The sequence below is a fragment of the Lissotriton vulgaris genome, unplaced genomic scaffold, assembly GCF_964263255.1.
Source record: "Lissotriton vulgaris unplaced genomic scaffold, aLisVul1.2 SCAFFOLD_562, whole genome shotgun sequence".
NCBI classification, from domain to species: domain Eukaryota; kingdom Metazoa; phylum Chordata; class Amphibia; order Caudata; family Salamandridae; genus Lissotriton; species Lissotriton vulgaris.
This window is the reverse complement of record NW_028250739.1, coordinates 558,761-578,812: the sequence shown is the minus strand read 5'-3', so window position 1 is coordinate 578,812 and position 20,052 is coordinate 558,761. Positions and strand designations below refer to the sequence as shown.

The 20,052-nt window shown below is 46.5% G+C and overlaps 1 protein-coding gene across 2 annotated transcripts in view; it reads right to left on the bottom strand.

Annotated features, from left to right (window-relative positions):
• The window catches only part of TNPO2 (transportin 2), a 179,546-nt gene extending 164,007 nt beyond the window's left edge, over nt 1-15,539 (bottom strand). The window contains exon 1 of one of the 2 annotated variants that reach the window (XM_086950639.1): nt 15,460-15,539. The gene's annotated coding sequence lies outside the window, so the exon portion shown is untranslated. Of the gene's footprint in view, nt 1-15,415 lie in introns of both variants that reach the window. The other variant, XM_086950640.1, reaches the window with a different exon arrangement.
• Between the last annotated feature and the right edge of the window lie 4,513 nt (nt 15,540-20,052).

Here is a 20,052-nt window from a genome sequence, read left to right as displayed (position 1 = left end):
TTCCGTGCGTGGTCTGTCGGGATGGGTGCTTTACCAAGGGCTTCCGGCCACCAAGAGTCGTCCCATGCAGAGGGGGATGTACCTAAGATGAGGACTTCTGTTTTGTCTGAGTTCAGTTTCAGACGGCTTTGTTTCATCCATTCGGCAACCTCTTTCATTCCTTCGTGTAGGTTAGTTTTGGCAGTGCTGGGGTCATTGGTGAGAGAAAGGATTAGTTGAGTGTCATCCGCGTAAGAGGTGATGTTGAGGTTGTGTTGGCGGGCGATGGCCGCGAGGGGGCTCATGTATACGTTGAAGAGGGTGGGGCTGAGTGAGGATCCTTGTGGTACGCCACAGATGACTTCAGTGGCCTCGGACTTGAATGGTGGGAGGCGGACTCTCTGGGTTCTTCCGGTGAGGAACGAGGTGATCCATTCAAGTGCTTTTCCTTGTATTCCGATGTTATTGAGGCGTTGTAGCAGGGTGCTGTGGCAGACTGTGTCGAATGCTGCAGAGAGGTCGAGGAGGATGAGGGCGACTGTGTCTCCATTGTCCAGTAGAGTTCGAATGTCGTCTGTTGCTGCGATGAGGGCGGTCTCAGTGCTGTGTTTTGCTCGGAAGCCAGATTGTGAGGAGTCGAGGGATTTGTTGGCTTCGAGGAAAGCGGCGAGCTGGTTGTTGACGGCTTTCTCGATGACTTTGGCCGGGAATGGAAGGAGCGAAATGGGGCGGTAATTTTTGAGTTCGGTGGGGTCCGCTGTGGGTTTTTTCAGAAGGGCGGCGAGTTCAGCGTGTTTCCAGTCTTCCGGGAAGGTGGCGGAGTTGAAGGAGCAGTTGATGACGTCTCGGAGGTGCGGTGCTATGACGGAGTCTGCTTTGTTGAAGATGTGATGAGGACATGGGTCTGTGGGGGATCCTGAGTGGATGGAATTCATCAGGCGGATTGTGTCCTCAGTGGAGATTGGGTTCCAGTCGTTAAGGGTGTTCACGTGGGGAGAATGTTCAGCAAATGGTTGGGTGGGTTGGTCTCTGGGTTGGTTGTCGAAGCTGTTGTGGATGTCTGCAATCTTGTTGTGGAAGAATGAGGCTAGGGAGTCGCAGAGGGCTTGAGAGGGGGTGATGTCGTTGGAGTTGGCCGAGGGGTTGGAAAATTCCTTGACGATGTTGAAAAGTTCCTTGCTGTTGTGGGCGTTGTTGTCAAGTCGATCCTTGAATGCTGTTTTCTTGGCCTTTCGGATTAGTTGGTGGTGAGTGCGGGTGGCGTTTTTGAAGGCGTCCTTGGTGCTAGTGGTTGGGTCTTTTTTCCAGGCCTTTTCAAGGGAGCGGCAGAGTTTCTTGGACTTCTTAAGATCATCGTTGAACCATGAGGCCTTCTTGCTGCCAGGTTTGCTTTGACGTTTTTTCAGTGGTGCTAAGGTGTCGGCGGTGTTGGATAACCATAGGGTGAGGTTGGCTGCGGCTTCGTTAGCGTTAGAAGAGAGGGCTGGGGTGTTTTGAAGGAGCGATGCGGAGATCTGGTAAAGCAATAAAGAATATAAAGTGCAGAAGCTGCCGTGTTCGAGTGACTTCCCGTGCTGGGGTATACACTATGCCCAGTGCAATGCCACAGCGTGCGATCTTGGCGCTACCGGCCCCTTAATGTCTTTGGTGGGCGCCGTTCCCGCATGGTATCTATCACTTTTGTAACACCTAATTGAACTCTGTTTTATTGTGAAACCTAGACAGCCCTAAAACTAATGCTACCGAATTAGAGGGTGGCCTTTCAAGCTCTGGTAGGGCATCCCATGGTGAAGGCATGTTGGCTTTGAAAAAATGAAGGATATGCTGTGGTGACAAAGGACACTGATTTTCCAGCCGCTGCTTGAGTGTAGCGCTATACTTACACAAAGCTATTTTCATAACTACAACTAGTTTCTGTCTACATTATATATTTAGCCACACCGAGGCCGGTCTCTGGATAAATTCACGCATCCTCCTAACCACATCCGTTTGCCCAAGTATTCATTTGTCCAAGCATTCATTCAACCAGCCAAGCTGTAGATAAAATAGCTCAGTGGGTAGCTTTACAGCTAATCTGAGCAGTTCTTTGGCTTCCAAGTTACCAGCCTGACTCCAGCGGCAGCTGACTCGTTTTTTCAACCATTTTAGGGAGAAAAAATGAGAAGTGTTCTACCTAATGAAAGTAAACATATTCAGGCGTGAAGACATAATTTATTCTGTTATTTGCATAAATGTCGGTGTTACATTGCAATTCATCGATATGGAGTTCAGATAGACATTGAAAGTGGGATGTGTAGATTACTGTATGGGTGTGCTGCACACGAAAACTTCACAAACCGCTCTGTGTTTTAATCGGCTTGTTTATGGACATGCCCGGAACTGGGATCGTTTCCCCTAAGATAACTGTGTGGCACTGACACTCCATGTGCACTACATGTTATGTACTGGTCATGGATTCACGAGTGCGCAACTGCCTGCAGTGATATCAGATTGCTATAGCTGCTGTGAATGTAAGGCATGTCTCACCTACAATGCCAGGGGATCTTTGATGCACTGATTGAAAGGACCACCAACTCCTCCGGGCAGCACTTCATAACATCCAAATGTGTCTTACAACTGCAAGTGTTCTGCGAATGGCATGCGGCCTTATATAGTACAAACAAAAAGGATCTCTTTGGGGAAAAAAGTTCATAAAAGGCAACGGGAAAGCCAAGCAAAAACCTGAGGTCCACTCCATGTAAAAACAAGCGCTCGATCTGAGCCGGTTCACTATCAGCTGCAGTTGAGTCCTGTTTGTACTCAGATAATTGGTTTGGTCCTGCGGAAACACAGGGGACAATGTGTATTATTCTCATTCTGTGCCCCCATAAGACAGACCTATTGGCTTTGCAAATGCTTGTTTTATTGGAAGCCTATCCTACGAAAAAAAGAAAACATGAACCCATATGAACATGGCCACATGGTTGCAATAAAAATTGCATATTTAAAAAATATTGATGTTGCTGTTTTACTAGCATTTAAGAAACTGCCTACCAAGCTGCTTCATGCATTTTAGTATCATTGCTTGCGACAGTCAGGAATAAATCACAACTTAACCAAGCACTCAAATCACAGGCCACTACAATGTTACTTAAACACTTTATAGCAAGATCCTAAGAAGCAGATGGAAAAATAAATCCAAATTTAACTGGGCTGCCTAGTGCAGGAAAATAAAAATCTCACATTTATGTGAAAATAAATAAAAACGCACGCTTTGAACCAGCTTTGTCACTAAAGCTAAAGGAACTATGTTCAGGCAGATTTGAACAATGTGCACAGACTTTGTGCAGCCGCTTAAAAAAGTGAAGACCAACAACAGGTTGAGGAATCAAAATGATTAATCGCCCAATGGATAAAGCCTTCTGACCAAATTGCCTTTTATGTATGTATATTATGTATTATCAGAAAAACAAACAGTAGTCTGGAGAGACAGCGGAAACGGGCGCAGAGGTCATGCCTAAATAAACTACTGTGATTACCAAGACCCTGTGCATCCATCTCAAGAAGGGTCATTGGACACGAACAAATGGTATCAGTTGGAAGAAAGACATGAACACTGCAAGTGCTGAGAGTTGCTACACACCATATAACAAGGGGACAGACTTGTGAACTAGGCTCTTGCAAAGAGCCTTCCTGTAGGTGCATGGTTGGCCCTCAGCATGAGCTACAGAACAAGGCAGGCAGTGGGCGTGGTATCCTGCATTTCAGGCGCTTGGAAGTGCCAGGTTTCGAAATAGAACAAGCCAACACAACCTAAGCTACCTTAAGTACTTCCCATTGCGGAAGCTTCTTTGGGGTTTAGTATCGTATGAGCCGCACTCAGCATGTAAAGTCATTATGTAATTTCTCTCTATTTCCACTCACCTAGCACAATGAGGCTGCTGTCATTTTTAGCAACCCACTTATTATGCATGATAATTGTGCATTGTACTCTTGTGCAAGACGGTGGGGGTACATTCTTAGGGCCATGAAAGGATGCATTCAAAAGCCAGGTGATTGTGGCTTCACGACAGGCAGAGGGTGAAGCACTGCAACGCCTGCACTTGTAAATACAGCCAAACCCAAAAGAACCCGACAAACATGCCAAGCTCTGCCAGTCAATGGCCTGTGTGGCAGCTCATCACAGCGGCTGAGTTTCCTTGCTATCAGCACGTCTATCCAGACAAGCTCTCACCAGGCGGATAGATAAACACCCTCCCTCACACCTCAGCAAGGAGTCCAACCTTAGATTTGGAAAATTGGAACAAATGCCTACTCTTACTGTGGTAAATAGACGTCAGATCGCAAAAGAAGCCAGCATTTGCAAAGCAGACCTGTAGGCCGGTTCTGTCAGATGGAAGCGGAAACTAATCATTCTCGGCTGTCCTGCAGTCCCCCCGGGCCACAAGCAGGCATCCACTTCTGTCATTACAGCTGATTGCAGCAAAAAGACAGAAGTGGATGCCTGCTTGTGCCCAGGGGGACTGACATAAAATAAACAAGCGCGCTGCATCTCGCGCCGGGATCGGAGGGGGGGGGGGGGGGGGGGGGAGTTTGAGAGGAGGGGGCCTGCGCCTGTTTACCTGGAACGAGCGCTGACACCATATGTTTGCAAGTTAATTACAAACATACGGTGTCCGTGCTCGAGCCCGCAAGGGAATAGCCACACGTGTACGCGTTGCCATTGAAGACAATGGAACGCGTGCACTGTTGTGGCTTAAAAGAGGGACCGATGGCATTAGGACACTCCTATGCAGCGCATACGCGCTGCGTAGGCGAGACCTAAAAAGTAGCCAGGAACAGCAACAATGATTCCATTTGCAGACGCTGAACGACCTTACAGTGACTTATCGCGAGAATGAATATGCACACGTGGCATTACGTGCCCATCATCTTTTTTCTCTCATCCAAGATTGTGGATGCTAGTCTAGGAGCAGTACACTAAGAATGAAGAAGTGTGTAAAAGCCACACTTTATTAAAGTAGCAACTCAGCAAATATTAGCAATCCATTAGGTCCTAGCTTTTGGCTGCTAATGGAAACCTATTGGCTTGGACAATGCTTTTTATTGAGGCTATGCTGCAGAGGCCTTAAAAACCACATTTAAAATAAAAAGCAAAAAAATTCAACGGATGCGTCCTTGTAATTGGATTTATATAGATAGCGCTTACTACCCCCGGCGAGGCGGTGAGTCTCTTTGCGGCGGGTAGCACACTACTCCGGGACCCAAGGTTAGACCAGTGGTTGTGATTAGTAACGGGCTCTCAAGAAAACTTGCATCCATGTACTCCAGTTCCTTTGTGATATATTATTGCCAGTTAGGCGTGATTAGTGGGGGCTAAGTGGTTTCAGGTGAATGGTTGGTGAGATTGATAGGCTTGGAGATTATTACTTTTTTTTATAACTTTATTTTCCATTTAGGTATACATAAAGCAGTACACTGGGACAAGAGAAATAATTTGGCAAGCATAAAGCAAATGTAATACATACTGTTGTGGGCTCAATCGATGTCACAGGATGACCGTACGTTGCATATACCAAGCCTTTCAACTCCGAACATGTGCTCTGTGATAATAGTCCTTATCCAGGGATTACATAAACAATGCTTGTAACCCGGACATGAAAATGCATGAACATCAAAAAGTAGGTCTATTATTTTGTGTATCTGACTATCGACATGCCCATTGGGATGGCCCAACCCACCCCGGATGGGACTATGCCCTGTTCCTTCTGCGTGGGGACCCCATATATCTTTGTGCCTGGAAGTGGGTGGGATTGTTGTTGCGTATAGGTCGCTGTTTGTGGAACAAGAAGCCATGCTCTGTAGCCATCCCTTCACCGAAGGTGCAGCTCTGCCACCCCAATAAATGGATACTTCCCTTTTAGCCAGTAAAAAACTAATAGTGAGTTGCTAGGGGGAACTGCGCTACATACCCCAGCAGAGCAATCTCAGGCAAGGGAATCATGGGCACTTTAACCATGCCACTCACTAGCTTAGGAACTTTTATACAGAATGTATGTATGCGCGGACAGGTCCAGGCGAGGTGGGCGAAGTCTGCTTGTGGCGCATTGCATCTCGCGCAGTGGTGCGTTCTGGCGGGGTGTATGCCATGGAGTCTGGAAGGGGTAATGTAAATTCTACGAAGAAACTTAAAGTGAATCCGTTGTGTGGCGGCTATTAAGGAAAACATTTTTCATAACTGCACAGCAAGCTGCCCACTGTTCATCTGTTATTGGATTACCCAAGTCAGTCTCCCAAGCACTGCGTATTTTGTCATTGTTAATCGGTACGATGGCAGCGCATGCCTTGTAGAGATGAGACACAAGATGTACCCCTCTCTCGCTGCCTGAAGGAAGGAGGTTCTAGTGGGTGATCGGGGAGTGTAGCTCGCAGGGCAGAACAGAGTTTCAAAAGAACAAATCTGTCCATGAACGTGGGGCATCAGGGAACAAGGACTCATTGTCGTACAAAAAATATGGCCATCCGGAAACAAATCGCCCATTATCACAATGCCGAATTTAGCGCAGGTCTTCTGTATGAGCTTTTCGCTAGTAATAGGTAGCCATGTAGGGTTCAGGAGTGAGAGAGCAAAAGAATAAAGCAATGGTGTGTGTGCGATACGACGTAACTTCTAGGAGGAGACCGTGAGGTGAGGACAAAGGAGACATACATGGCTTGTATAGAAATCTACTATGGTGCACTGTCACTTGGTAGATGGTGGTGTGTGGGTGGGGGGGGCATAGGTTCAGCCTGTTCAGGGCGAGAAGCTTCCATTCGGTGAGACCAGCATTTTTCTCCAATTTCTGGTCACTATCTGTGTTTTTTCATAACCAGATGCAAATGGTTCACACCTTTGTGCCTCTGTTGTGGGTGCTCCAGACTGGGGATTATCCAGGTGTGAGGGGCATCACCCCACACAAAGGCTGTGTCTACAGAATTGCATAGAGGTGCTTGAAAAGGAAGCCATCCCAAACCAGTTCTATTACTTGCTCCTCTTGTTTTGATACTTTTGAAATCCTTGTCGACATCATACCTCCGAACTACAAATAAACCTCAACCCCCTCAGCCCCTAAATGTGTACAGTCCACCCACAGGCACTACATTCTGTCAGAGGAGCCCGCAGACATGAATCCTCATAAAAACAAGCATTAGAAATGCAATCGGGCTCGGATTTATTTGAGTTTGAGCTAAAGGCATTGTAAATGGTAATGTATTTTTGCTAAGTGTTATGGAGTGTGTTAATGTGGTGGTAGTGGTAGTACTGGTGGCTGTAGTAGTGGTAGTACACACCACCGCTGCAGTAGCATTGGTGGTGGTAGTACTGCTGGCCGTAATACTGGTGGTGGTGGTGGTGGAGGTACTGTTGGTGGTGGAGGTACTGTTGGAGGTGGAGGTACTGTTGGTGGTGGAGGTGGAGGTACTGCTGGAGGTGGAGGTACTGCTGGAGGTGGAGGTACTGCTGGAGGTGGAGGTACTGCTGGAGGTGGAGGTACTGCTGGAGGTGGAGGTACTGCTGGAGGTGGAGGTACTGCTGGAGGTACTGCTGGAGGTGGAGGTACTGCTGGAGGTGGAGGTACTGCTGGAGGTGGAGGTACGCTGGAGGTGGAGGTACGCTGGAGGTGGAGGTACTGCTGGAGGTGGAGGTACTGCTGGAGGTGGAGGTACTGCTGGAGGTGGAGGTACTGCTGGAGGTGGAGGTACTGCTGGAGGTGGAGGTACTGCTGGAGGTGGAGGTACTGCTGGAGGTGGAGGTACTGCTGGAGGTGGAGGTACTGCTGGAGGTGGAGGTACTGCTGGAGGTGGAGGTACTGCTGGAGGTGGAGGTACTGCTGGAGGTGGAGGTACTGCTGGAGGTACTGCTGGAGGTACTGCTGGAGGTGGAGGTACTGCTGGGGCACTCTGCACTCTTGTTCACGTCTTAGGTGTTACTAATATGAAAAGACATTTAAATAAAAAGATACTCAGGTAGCATGGCGAGAGCAAGCATGAAAAACGGGGACAACACAGGGGCAAGTGAGCTCAAGCTACCAAGACAGCTGCAGCTCTAAGTAGATAATACATTTGAGTAAAGAGCATCAATACAAGAAAACAAATTCAAAAGCCTAGCAATGGAGGTCTAAGCTGATTGAAAAAAATTGACCCGTTTAGGCTCCGGTATTTGGTGCAACCAAAAATGCCATATTTTCGATAGGCAGAGCGTTCCTGCACAGCCGCCGACCGCGGCGGAAAAGTCCCGTTACTAATGACTCATACTCCAGTGCGTGTTTATTTAGGTTAAGTGACCCGGAAGTTTATCCGTGAGAGTATAGACACCAGACAATGCGATGAAGATTACATACGAAACACAAACAGCACAGAAAGCGATCACTTTCGCGATCGCAATTGTTTAAAAAAAAAAAAAACAGATCTGATGCATGTGAGTCTCTACATTGCTGGCCGGCTGTTCATGCGCGCACACAGAGCTGAAGGGAAAAAAAACACAGCAGTGCACACGCTCTGCACAATGGTGAACGCGCCCACAGCATCTGGATTCCATTACAGCACCTCCCTGACAGCTCCTAATTAAGATTAAAGGACGGCCTTGGCCGTAACCACTGAGAAAATGCCACAAATCGCGGACGGAAATTACAGATAGCCTATCGCGTCAAGGATACTACAAACACAGCACAGCAAAGACGAATCACTATGCAGATGCCATAAAACACTAAGGAATGTGTCTGGCCAGAGCCCTATAGAAACTTTTTTTTTCTTTAACATTAGGAGCTCGAAGCTCCGCCCCACTTCGTGGTGGCGTAGCCCGAGCCCTAAAAAAATAAGATTAGCAAACGGATAATAAAATAGTAAATAAAATCATATTGAACACCAACCCCATTTCCATACAGCATGTGCAAAACAGAATTGGCAAAGCCAATAGGCCCAAAAGATGGGATGTAATGGCTTCGCCAATATGTTTATATTTTGTTCAGACTGAGTGAAAAATATAGCAGGCCTTTTATAACGATTTAGAATACTGACATTAACATCGTTTTTAAATACCTTAAGATGCGTTTTATTTTTCCTGCAGTATTTTGAAATGTTTGACCACCCCAAAATAGGAGAAAAAAAATGGTACGGTGGAACAGAAGGGCATGGTGGGGTAGCAGAGTAGTGTATTTTGGGGAACAACAGTGGAGCAGGAAGCGTGGTGGGGTTAAAAAGTGAATGCTACTGAGCGACAGCAGCAGAGGGACTGGATCTTTGTGCAGTCGCACAGAGCAACAAAAAGCTTGGGGTGAATGTCAACCTTTGTTTTCCCATGTTTTTTTACTGAAAAACACTGTGGGAGCTTCAAAAGAGCAGCCCACTACCACAGTCCAACCGAACAACATGCCTGGAACAGGTCAAGAGTTGGATGACAAAGTCCTGTCTGAAACTCAATGATGATAAAACGGAGATAATGCTCCTAGGCCCCCCCCCCCCCCAACTCCTTCCACCTTGGAGTTGTTATGGCCTCTGAGCATGGGCACAGCCCCCACCCCAAGAGACAACATCAAAGCCTTGGGGTGTGGATGGACAAATCATTGACCTTCGACACGCAGGCAACCACAGTTTCAGCGACCTGTTTTGGCCTCCTGAGGATGGTTAAAAGAATCCTTCCGCTTCTTCCCTTTGAGGACAGGCAGATAGTTGTACAGGGCTTAATTCAATCTCGCCTTGATTTCAACAATGCCCTGTACCTGGGGGCGCCGGAATACACTTTACAAAAACTCCAGCGCACCTAAAACTGTGCAGCTCGCACATTGCTTGGCACCCCTCGCAGAACCTTAATAAAATCTGGCTTAAGAGCGTTGCATTGGCTCCCCATTAGAGAGAGAGAGTCAAGTTTAAGTCTATGTGCATCGCACATCAGGCTTACTGGAAATCTGGCCCAGAAATCAGCCACTCTTGGGTATCACCATACCAACCCACCAAAGTCCTCCGCTCCTCACATGCTTTCTTAGCCCAAGTTCCGAGGATTTATAGAGCGAGGGCTGGAGGTCGATCCTTTGCTTATAAAGCCCCTAAACTATGGAACGCTCTACCCCTCCATCTCAGAGCTGACTCCAACCTGTTGAGCTTTCGCAAACAGCTCATAACTTTCCTTTTTAATCAATAGGGTCCTCCCTGCTCTTTTCTCTGAAGGCATTGGTTGTAGTCTTAGCGCCTGGACGCCTCAGGGCAGCTGTTAGCGCTTAATAAAGCTGGTTTTCATTTCAATGCACTAACCCAGGTGTCTACAACCAGTTGATTGGGAGCAACTGGTAGCTCAAACGCCTTCAGAGTAGCGCACAGCTTGAGTTAATTTCTAAATAAGCACAGGGTCACATGTTCAGTTTAAAACTAAGGAAAGGATGTTTATTTTGCATTATCTTCATGATGCAGATAGCAGGACTAGATAATGAGCAATGCTCAGTCAGATTTATGACCCAAGTCACTGAGAAGTACTGAAGCACAAAGGAACTTGAATCTTCAATAAAAGTCCTTGTAAACACAGTACTGGAGCATGAGAACAAAATGTTTTGTGAATGCTTTTAAACAGGAGAATTTCAAAAAAACAAGTTTTCTTAATGCTTAAGTTAACTCATCGTTTTCATATTTTCTCCCACTTCTAATGGTCATATTTATAAACAGGTCTCTTGCTTCTAAAGGCAGTCCTTAATGGGGAGAAATGTAAAGTGAAGAAACATTCTCCATATTTTAAACTGCTCTGCAAATGGCAAAGGGTATGTCCTGTGCCACAGGTACATTGGCTCTCAGTCACACATACACATAACATTCATACATCCCCAAAGACAACTGAAACATGGCAACCATGTTATAGCTCCCCTGGTAACAGTATTTTTTCAAATCAGTGTCTGGCTAAATGGACATTTGCCTTAAAGTCAATGCGTAGGGGAGTCTAGTAACAAGGTCTTCAGTAGCTCAAGATGATGATGTTCATTGATCAGAAGTAGCTCTCACTTCAGAAAAGGGTTGAGACTCCTGTCATAGCCAGAACTAACTTTATTAAAAAATAAATTTAAAAAAAGATGGAAAAAGGCCACAATATTTTGTCTCAAAAAGCACACATTGCCATAGTAGTCCCAGACACTGGAGGAAATATAGTGGATGTGCGCACTCCGAAAGGCCAGAATGCAGTCACTCAAAGTAGTTAGCCAATGCTGAAAGCAGGAAAGCCCATTTCCCCATGCTGTAATGGGCAGAAGAAATATTGTAATAGCAACAAATTAAGAGGGTTGGCTGAAATGTTTTTTTTTTATATTTATATATACATACACACACCAAAATCAAAAGTTATTGGGTAATGCCAGACCTAAAAGGAAGTTAGCCATGTGACAAAGCCAACCAATGGTAAATTAAGAGCTAGCCAAAGCCCAGTGTGAGCTCTGTTTTGGAAACAGGACCTTGAGATCTAAAAGATCAAAAGGTCTCCTTAACAAACTACGGCCCTGATTATAAGACATCCCTGTTATTCCCAGGATTTTTTTTAAATCAGTTGCCACTCCAATTTCCACCTTTTCCCCTCATCTCTGGTGTTTCACACTGGGTTTTAGGATGCCCTCCTAAAAAAAGCCTGCTGTTACTAGACCCGTGGGAATGCACCGGTCAATCATAATTAGGGCATAAATAGGAGAAGGTTTACAGAAGACCTACACAAGACCCACAACTGTCAAAATCTGCACGTGTTTTTTGTCGTGCAAAAACCAGACCTCAAAATATTGGGTCATTTCTGAAACCACAATACTGAGCTACCAAACCAAGATGCGCAGCCTGCAAATCATCTTTTTCCAATCCCAGCAGGGTTCCTCAGATGTAATCAGTCACTAATGCCGGTCTAAACAGCTTGAGTTCTTCCTGCCATTACATACAATCTCAAGTTTAGATACATTTAAGTAAGGGGTAGAATAGGATCCAAACATCTATGAACAATACATTTGAGTAGCGTGTTCAGTTTGGTCATTTAACTGTTTTTGATCAAGGATTTTTTTTAACAAGGTGTTATATAAAGGAGCAAGCCATTTCGATTAGTGAAATACTTATATTATAAATAAGGCTCCCAGTTTTCCGTTTAAACGGATATTTACACAAATACAGACGGAAAACTATTTTTCCTTTGTCTGTATTTATATGTAGATGCGGTTAAATACTAGTAAATTGTGCGTGCTGCCGTGATCCAGCCAAGGTGACTTGCCACGTCCCTCAGCTGCAGACAGGCCCCCCTCGTGTGTGGTTGCCTGAGCAGAGAAAGCTTCCCTGGCACAGCCACACCAGAGTACTTCACAGGTCTTTAAAAGACCTCTAACTTGTTAACGAGGCTTTGTTGTTTTGTCACCACTTCTAGAGCCTTTGTATCCCCAATATAACTATTGCTGGGAGAGTCAGCTCGCCCCACCGAAATTTTTTCCCAGCCCCCCCACTAAATTTGGCTCTAGTTACGCCGCTGGCTGCAGGGCTTGTGATTTGCTAGAGATTCCTTCTGATAAGGGTATTTTTTGACCTGCTGCCGTGCCCCTGAGCCAATCGTGGTTGGGGCTGGAATCTTTATGTGTTTGTGGCTGGGTTGCTCTTGCAATGCAGTGTACTGTCATGTGATCTCCCCGTCACTTGCAAAATTGAATGTGCCCTAATATGAAATGTGTGCGGATGGGTAAGGTGCTCAAATACCACTGTGCAGAGTTCGTACTATTTAAATCTGCAACATGCGGCTGCAAGAACAATCCACCCGAGTGCACAACAGCAGCAGCTTATTTATTTTACCCAAAAATAAATATGGATAAATACAGACGGAAATGGCAAAAAAAAATACCATAAAACCGGGAGCCCTAATTATAAATGATAGCAGAAACAAACTTGTAGACACGGCCAACCAGGCATACAGCTGTGGAAAACAACCTGATGCAGCCCCCAACCACTGTGCAGATAAAAATGTAAGCGGCTAACTCCCTAAGAGGGAGGTGGCGCCTTTGCAAGCGCATAAGACCAAGTAGTGACCTGACTTGCACATACTATTTGCCACATAACGGATCCTCGATGTGAAAACTGCCCCCATCATCCATCCCCACTCAAACATGAAGTCAGACACCACTTACTCCCAAACCCAACAGAAACAGCAACATTCCCGGAAAGCTAGAAACACACCAAAATCAGCGCCCTCCTCAAGAAGCCCAAGGCGGACCCCAAGGACTTCCGGCCCATCTGCCTGCTCCCGGCGAAGGTCATCGAGAAAATAGTCAACTTGCAACTGGCCCGCCACCTGGAAGACAAGATCTTGGACCTGTCCCATCCGGGTTCAGACGAAACCACAGCACCGAGACAGCCCTCATCGCCGCCACATACAACATCAGGCGCCAACTAGACAACGGCGAAAAATCAGCCCTCATCCTCCTGGACCTGTCTACCGCCTTCGACACGGTCTGCCATCGCACTCTAAAGACAGGCCTCCTAGAAGCCGGAATCCACGAAAAGGCCCTAGACTGGACCACGTCCTTCTCTGGCATAACCCAGAGCGTCCTCCTTCCGATCCGAGGCCACCAACATCATCTGCGGCATCCCCCAGGGCTCATCCCTCAGCGCAACGCTGTTCAACATCTACATGGCCCCCCCTCGCACATGTGGCCCGCCAACACGACCTCAACATCATCTCCTACACCCAGCTCATCCTCTCCCTCACCAAGGACCTGCACACCGCCAAAATCAACCTCCACGCAGGCCGTCACCGACTGGATGCAGAAAAGCCGTCTGAAGATAAACTCGGACAAGACGGAGGTACTCATCTCGGACCTACGCCCTCAACATGGGACGACTCCTGGTGGCTGACCACACTGGGAGCAGCACCGACACCCACCGGCCATGCACGCAACCTAGGATTCATCCTCGACTCATCCCTCTCCATGTCTAAACAGGTCAATGCTGTCTCCTTCTCCAATACCCTCCACATGCTCCACAGGATCTACAAGTGAATCCCGCCCGAAACAAGAAGGATGGTGACACAGGCCCTCGTCAGCAGCAGACTGGACTACGGCAACGCACTCTACGCAGGAATCCCAGCCAAACACCTACGATGACTGCAACACTTCCAAAACGCCTCCGACCGACTGATTGTCAACGTCCCTGCCGCAGCCACATCACCCCCCACCTGAGAGACCTACACTGGCTACCCGTCTACAAGTGGATCACCTTCAAGCTCCTCACCCACGAACACAAAGCACTCCACAATGCCAGACCAGCCTACCTGAACAGCAGACTCAACTTCTAGACCCCAACCCGCCAGCCTCGCCGATGTCCCCCGCATCCAACGAACAACCTACGGCGGCAGATCCTTCTCCTACCTCGCCACCAAAACATGGAACACCCTCCCTACCCACCTACGGCAGACCCAAGACCTACTCGCCTTCTGAAGACTCCTCAAGACCTGGCTCTTCGAGCAGTAGCAGAACCCCCTAAGCGCCTCTGAGTACTCTGATGGAACCAATAGCCCCCCCCTCCCCCAAATTAACAGCTGCAAGCCACTGGGAAGACCCCAGGTGAAACTCTTCCCTAGAACATGTAAGCAGACAGTACACGACGACTGTTGCTGCACAACTGCAAAACTGGGCATTAACTTATAGGTATTCTCGCCATGTCTAACATAAGCCAAGCTTCGCCTCTCATGGTGGGACCACCTCATAATCCCGGGCTCCACCTGACCCTCACATTTCACCAACACCATCTGCAAGGACACAAAGCAAACAACACCCCACGACAACAAGTAATACGGAGAATGCCATCTACCTCCAGGTCATAGGACTCAGGAAGCAACACCTGACCCTTCGAATTAAACTACGGTGTATATATTAGAAACAGTTTTACCCACAGTGAGTGTGATGTCTATTCTACCTGAAAATCGTTATCCTATGACTTAACATAATTCGACTTTCCACAGAAGCCCGGTTTAATTGGTGGTCTCGTGAATTGATTTCACACCGACCCAAAAGCCTCCATCAGCCCCTCAACCAACCCAGTAGCTCAATGACACAACCAGTAGGCGCCACTGCCACCGCTCTACCAAAACCCTTTTACGTAAGTCTCTGCACAAACTCCCGAAGAGCCTCCGAGAAACAGCATCCTGCTTTGGGTCCAGTCCCAGGTCCACACGCAATACTACTATCTCTGTCTCCCAACTTGGTGCCCTAGATTCAATAACCGTGACGGTCAAAAACTCTCCCGCAAACCAACTTTACTCCTCCGGGCCACTACACCAAACCACAGGCCACCAAAGCGAAGCACGCACGTCCCTCCCTGTACCCTTTACGCTTCAAACCCCCCTTTGGCTCCAGACACGCTTCTCGAGCTATACCGCTCAACTTACTGCTTTTAATTGAACAAGCCATTAGCCACCTATATTTTTATTTACATCTACCTGGCTCTTGGCCGACCCGGATCCCACCCGGCCTTCCCCGGTACCTGCTGGGCCTCAGGCGGGAACTCTCTGCCTCCGCCGGCCGCGCGCACACAGGAAGGAGGGTCAAGCGCGTTCCGAACACTTTTTCCCTCGCGTGGCCACCGTAGTTCAGACGTTCAAATTTCGATTGTCCAATCAGAAAAGATCGTCTACCCATACAGCCACCCACGTCTACAGCGTGCCTCTTAGGAAACGAGTACTGATTCATCTGACAAATATAAAAGAAGGACAACGGGAAAGATTCGCAATCTGGCAACACAATAATCTGGCGGTCATCTTGGACTCTATAGCAAGAACTTTAAAGTTCAGTAAATACTAATTAAATATTACTAAGTAACTACTACAGTTAAACTGACGAGTTTAATAAAAATGGAATTATCGACGTACTCAACCATTCTTAAATTTACATACCGTACTGTTAACTAAATCTATACCTCAATAACTAAATACATATTTTAAGAGAAGCTATCTTTTTTAAGCGAGTATGTAGATGCATTTTACATTTATTTTGATATTTATATATAGATTTCTAAAAAATACTGCGAGTAGAATTTGTTTTAAGATGGCCGTCGATTTATTTCGACAAAGGGAAATTACTTTGCAATAGTCCGTCTTCTCTGCTATTTTCAATGTAGTCGTATAGCCGGCACCACCCATCTAAAATGGCCGTCTCCTGTTTTTACTGTGGGTTGGGAATGTAACATTTCCTAAGTATTCAAGACAGAATATATATTTTTTAGCTGCTGTAAAGGAAAGTTTAAATTGGGTTGAGCACAGAAAGACAAGGTTTATGCATCACTATTTTCACTTTATTTGAATAGTAGTAGTCTACACTTCCAAGAGAAGTTTGGAATCAAAGCAACAAGTGCCCATATGTACACTATATCACGTATTAGAAAATGTAACCATTCAAGGAATACACCACTTTATTTTCGCCTTTCTTCTTTGAAGATCTCAACCGGTATATTGAACATAATTTTTCGGGTCTGTGCCTACAAAAGAACAGCATAAAATCGGTTATCCCAATCCCAATTGTCTACTATACTATTTCCGTAGGACAACCTGTTCACATGTATGACAAAAGAAGGGGAGAGAAGTAATCAATACCAAACCCTTCTCCCATCACAAGTAAACACACAACAAAGGGGTTCGACTACTATAATTAGTATACTGCCTTTTGTCTACACAAGAGGTCTTCAAACTTTTTGATGCAGAGACCCCTGTGTCAAAATCTTTTCGGCATTAGGACCCCCTCCTGACAAAAAATTCTCGAACTTGGTACATAGCTGCCAAGGTTTTAGATTGCCATGTTTGACATTTTCATAATTTAATTGTAATTATGAGTGACATTTCAATGACTATGAGTGACACTTTATCGCTAGAAAAAGTAAGCAATTAAATATATAGAGAAACATATAAAATATCAGAATTTACACCCATTTGAGCAACACGAAACTATAAGAAGTAATTGAAATAAAGTGCGCTAACAGGGGCCTGCCTGCGAAGAGCGCCAGCGAGCTGCTCTGGCAATCAATGCAAACATAAGCAAATGCTCACGGTATGTGTAGAGATAAGATCCAGAGTGGAAACCAGCATAATCTGACCATGGTCCAATGTTGACAGCTTAGCCCCCATTACACCATCTCTAAAACAAATAAAAGTTATCCTCCAAGCAAACTGATAGCAAACTCGTCATAAACAGTACAGGTGAAAACAATCCTTGTAAACATGCGGCAGAGTTAATTTACAAACACGTGTCAAAAAATATAAGAAATACGTGACCCTTTGCAGTGAATCATGCTGTGGCTACTCACCATGTCTACTACGTGAAAATATAACCAATCAATAGACTCCTCAGTCAATGCACATGAATAGTGATAATCACAATTGTAAAAAGCACAAAATGTAGTGATAGCTGCCTAGATTAACAAAATATTAACTATGTCCTTAAACCCGATGTTACAGTTCAGACACAAAAGTTTAACATGCACCCTGTCATTGAAAACAAAAAGAAAAATGAATCAATGCTCCATGAATAATTATTCGCCATTTGCTTTTGTATAAAGATGAGCAACAGCATTTCACTGCGTGCGTGTGACACTAATGTTCTCTTATTGGAAAATGCACCACATTCCTGTTACATTATTACTTACGTATTTCGTCTCTCCTTCAGAACCCCTTAAAGCACAACTCATGGAATCCCGCCATAATCCACTGTGTGTGTTCTGTTCTTCTTCTGCAGCCCCCAGGCTGAGGTAGCGTGACTCTCCCTCAGTGTCGACCGGCCCTCTCACAGCTGTTGCATAATCATGCAGCACTCTTGTCTCCCTCACCATGTGGCCTCGAGTCCGCCGGCCTGGACTGCTCTGTAATTCACCTGCGTGCGGCGTGGCCAATAATTCAACTCCTGGACCTGCCGTGCTCTAGCGCAGGCAGCTCTGCAGGGCAGGACAGAGTCTGAGGTGCGAGCAGCTGAGTGGTGTGAGCCAGCGGCCGAGCACCATGATGCCCGGGCCCCTGGCCAGGCCCACAAACCAGTGAGGCTGAGCAAGCAGTCGAGGCACTCCATAGCAGAGTCCTTACAAAATGTATAACTTCCTGCGCCCTTTGGTAGCAGAACGTCACGTGCTCCTACGACGCTACGGCAAGTCTCCTGTCCCTCAGGCCCCTAGCGCCACGGAAATCAAAGGTTGATACATTATAGCAACACTGGCTCAGGCTGAGCCTGCTCAGCTGCTTGGAGCCCCACAGCCTGTGAGAGCAGCCAGCGCAGCACTCGAGCACACCGCCAGCTTCCACACACAGTTGTTTGCAGGGCACTTTTTGTGACAGCAGAAAGTACTGCATTATGCGTGACAATGCATTTCAGTGCGGTGATGCGGACCACCACACTGAAATGCGATAGTGTCATGTATGATGCGTGATACTTGGCAGGACTGTTGGTACTCCTCATCATTGACAACTATCGACAACCATAAACGCCTCCAATTCCAACAACAAATAATTTTTACAGTGGGGAAATAATATTAAACAGTGTTTAGCAAAGCAAAGGTCAATGATCGTGGGGGTGTGGTCAAAGCTGTGGCTAAAAACAGGGCAAACAAAGCAAACACAAGGAGATGATGGGCGGAGCGCTGAAACTTTTCAGACACTCACCCCCAGTCACAGATCTCGGTGGAATCCATCATCATTCTTTAGCTCACTTCGCCACCTCAGTTCAGACCCAGCTATTTGCAAATCAGTCATGACCCTGTGCCTCATGGGAACAGTCCCGCCCGAATTGCCAAGCCAGTTCTTCCCTGAACTGGAAACAAGCATCCTGGGACCGGTTTCTGGGTAACACCCTTCATCAGCCAGGCTTGCTTGAATCCAGTGGCAAAGTGAGCAAGGGACCCACGTCTTGGCATACCTTGCCGACTTAGGGCGAACATTGCAAACACTAGGATGTGGAAAAAGATTATTTTTCGTAGTTTATGTCCCATCATACACCCTCTCAGTCACGTCCCCGAGCCCATCATGTCGGAAAACAAGCAAACGAGAACACGAGCAAACCCGATCACGCGCACACAAAGTTGCACACGCACTCTCCTTCCTCTTAAATTGAAAGGTACATTCTTATGGTTAGGGCGATTCCGAGAAACAGCTTCCTCACTCAAACTGTACATTCCTATGGTTAAGCCGATTCCGAGAACAAGACCCCCCATTTGTAACCATTTCCCTATAATCGGGCCAATTCCGAGAAATAGGCCCCGTTTTGCTAAACCATGACAACCAATTCTGAGAAGAAGAGCCCCCGAACGCTGAAACACGACAAACAGACATCCTGTCACGACCATCTCTCTCTTATCTAAGGAACCAGCCTAGGGTTATTTCTCCACATTTCTGTTTCTCTCGTGCTTCCTCATTTAATCATGACGCAGCCTCATCTCCTCTGCCATGTTTCCTCTTTTTCATGACGCAGCCTCTTTTCCTTAGTCATGACTTCTGTTTATTTGCGACATATGACATGTGCATGCATTAAAGGGAAGCTCCTTCCTCTTTTCTATGTATAAATACACTGTGTTTTGAGAATAAAGTTAGAGATTCTTCCGATCCTCCTCAGGTGACGGAGCTTTCCCTTAACTCGAGTTACTGAATAAAGACCATGAATTCGAACCACCACGGACTCTGCTCTTCATACTTGGCCTTATTGATATTATAGAAATTCCGATCAAGGTAAATTACTAAAATATTTACCACAAGGAGATGATGGACGGTGCGCTGAAACTTTTCAGACACTCACCCCCAGTCACAGATCTGGGTTGAATCTATCCTCATTCTTTAGCTCAATTCGCCACCTCAGTTCAGACCCAGCTATTTGCAAATCAGTCTTGACCCTGTGCCTCATGGGAACAGTGCAGCCCGAACTGCCAAGCCAACATTATGCCTGCTGTGTGGAGGCGTAAGGTTTTGTCGTTGCCTCAGGTTTACATGGTTTTGTAAATCTGGTCCAGTGTCAAAATCCATGGGCGTTGCTTGGGAACACCCACCGCAATGCCTATGAAACGCCTAATTGACACAGAGTAGGGCAACACAGCGACTTGCACTGCTTTGTC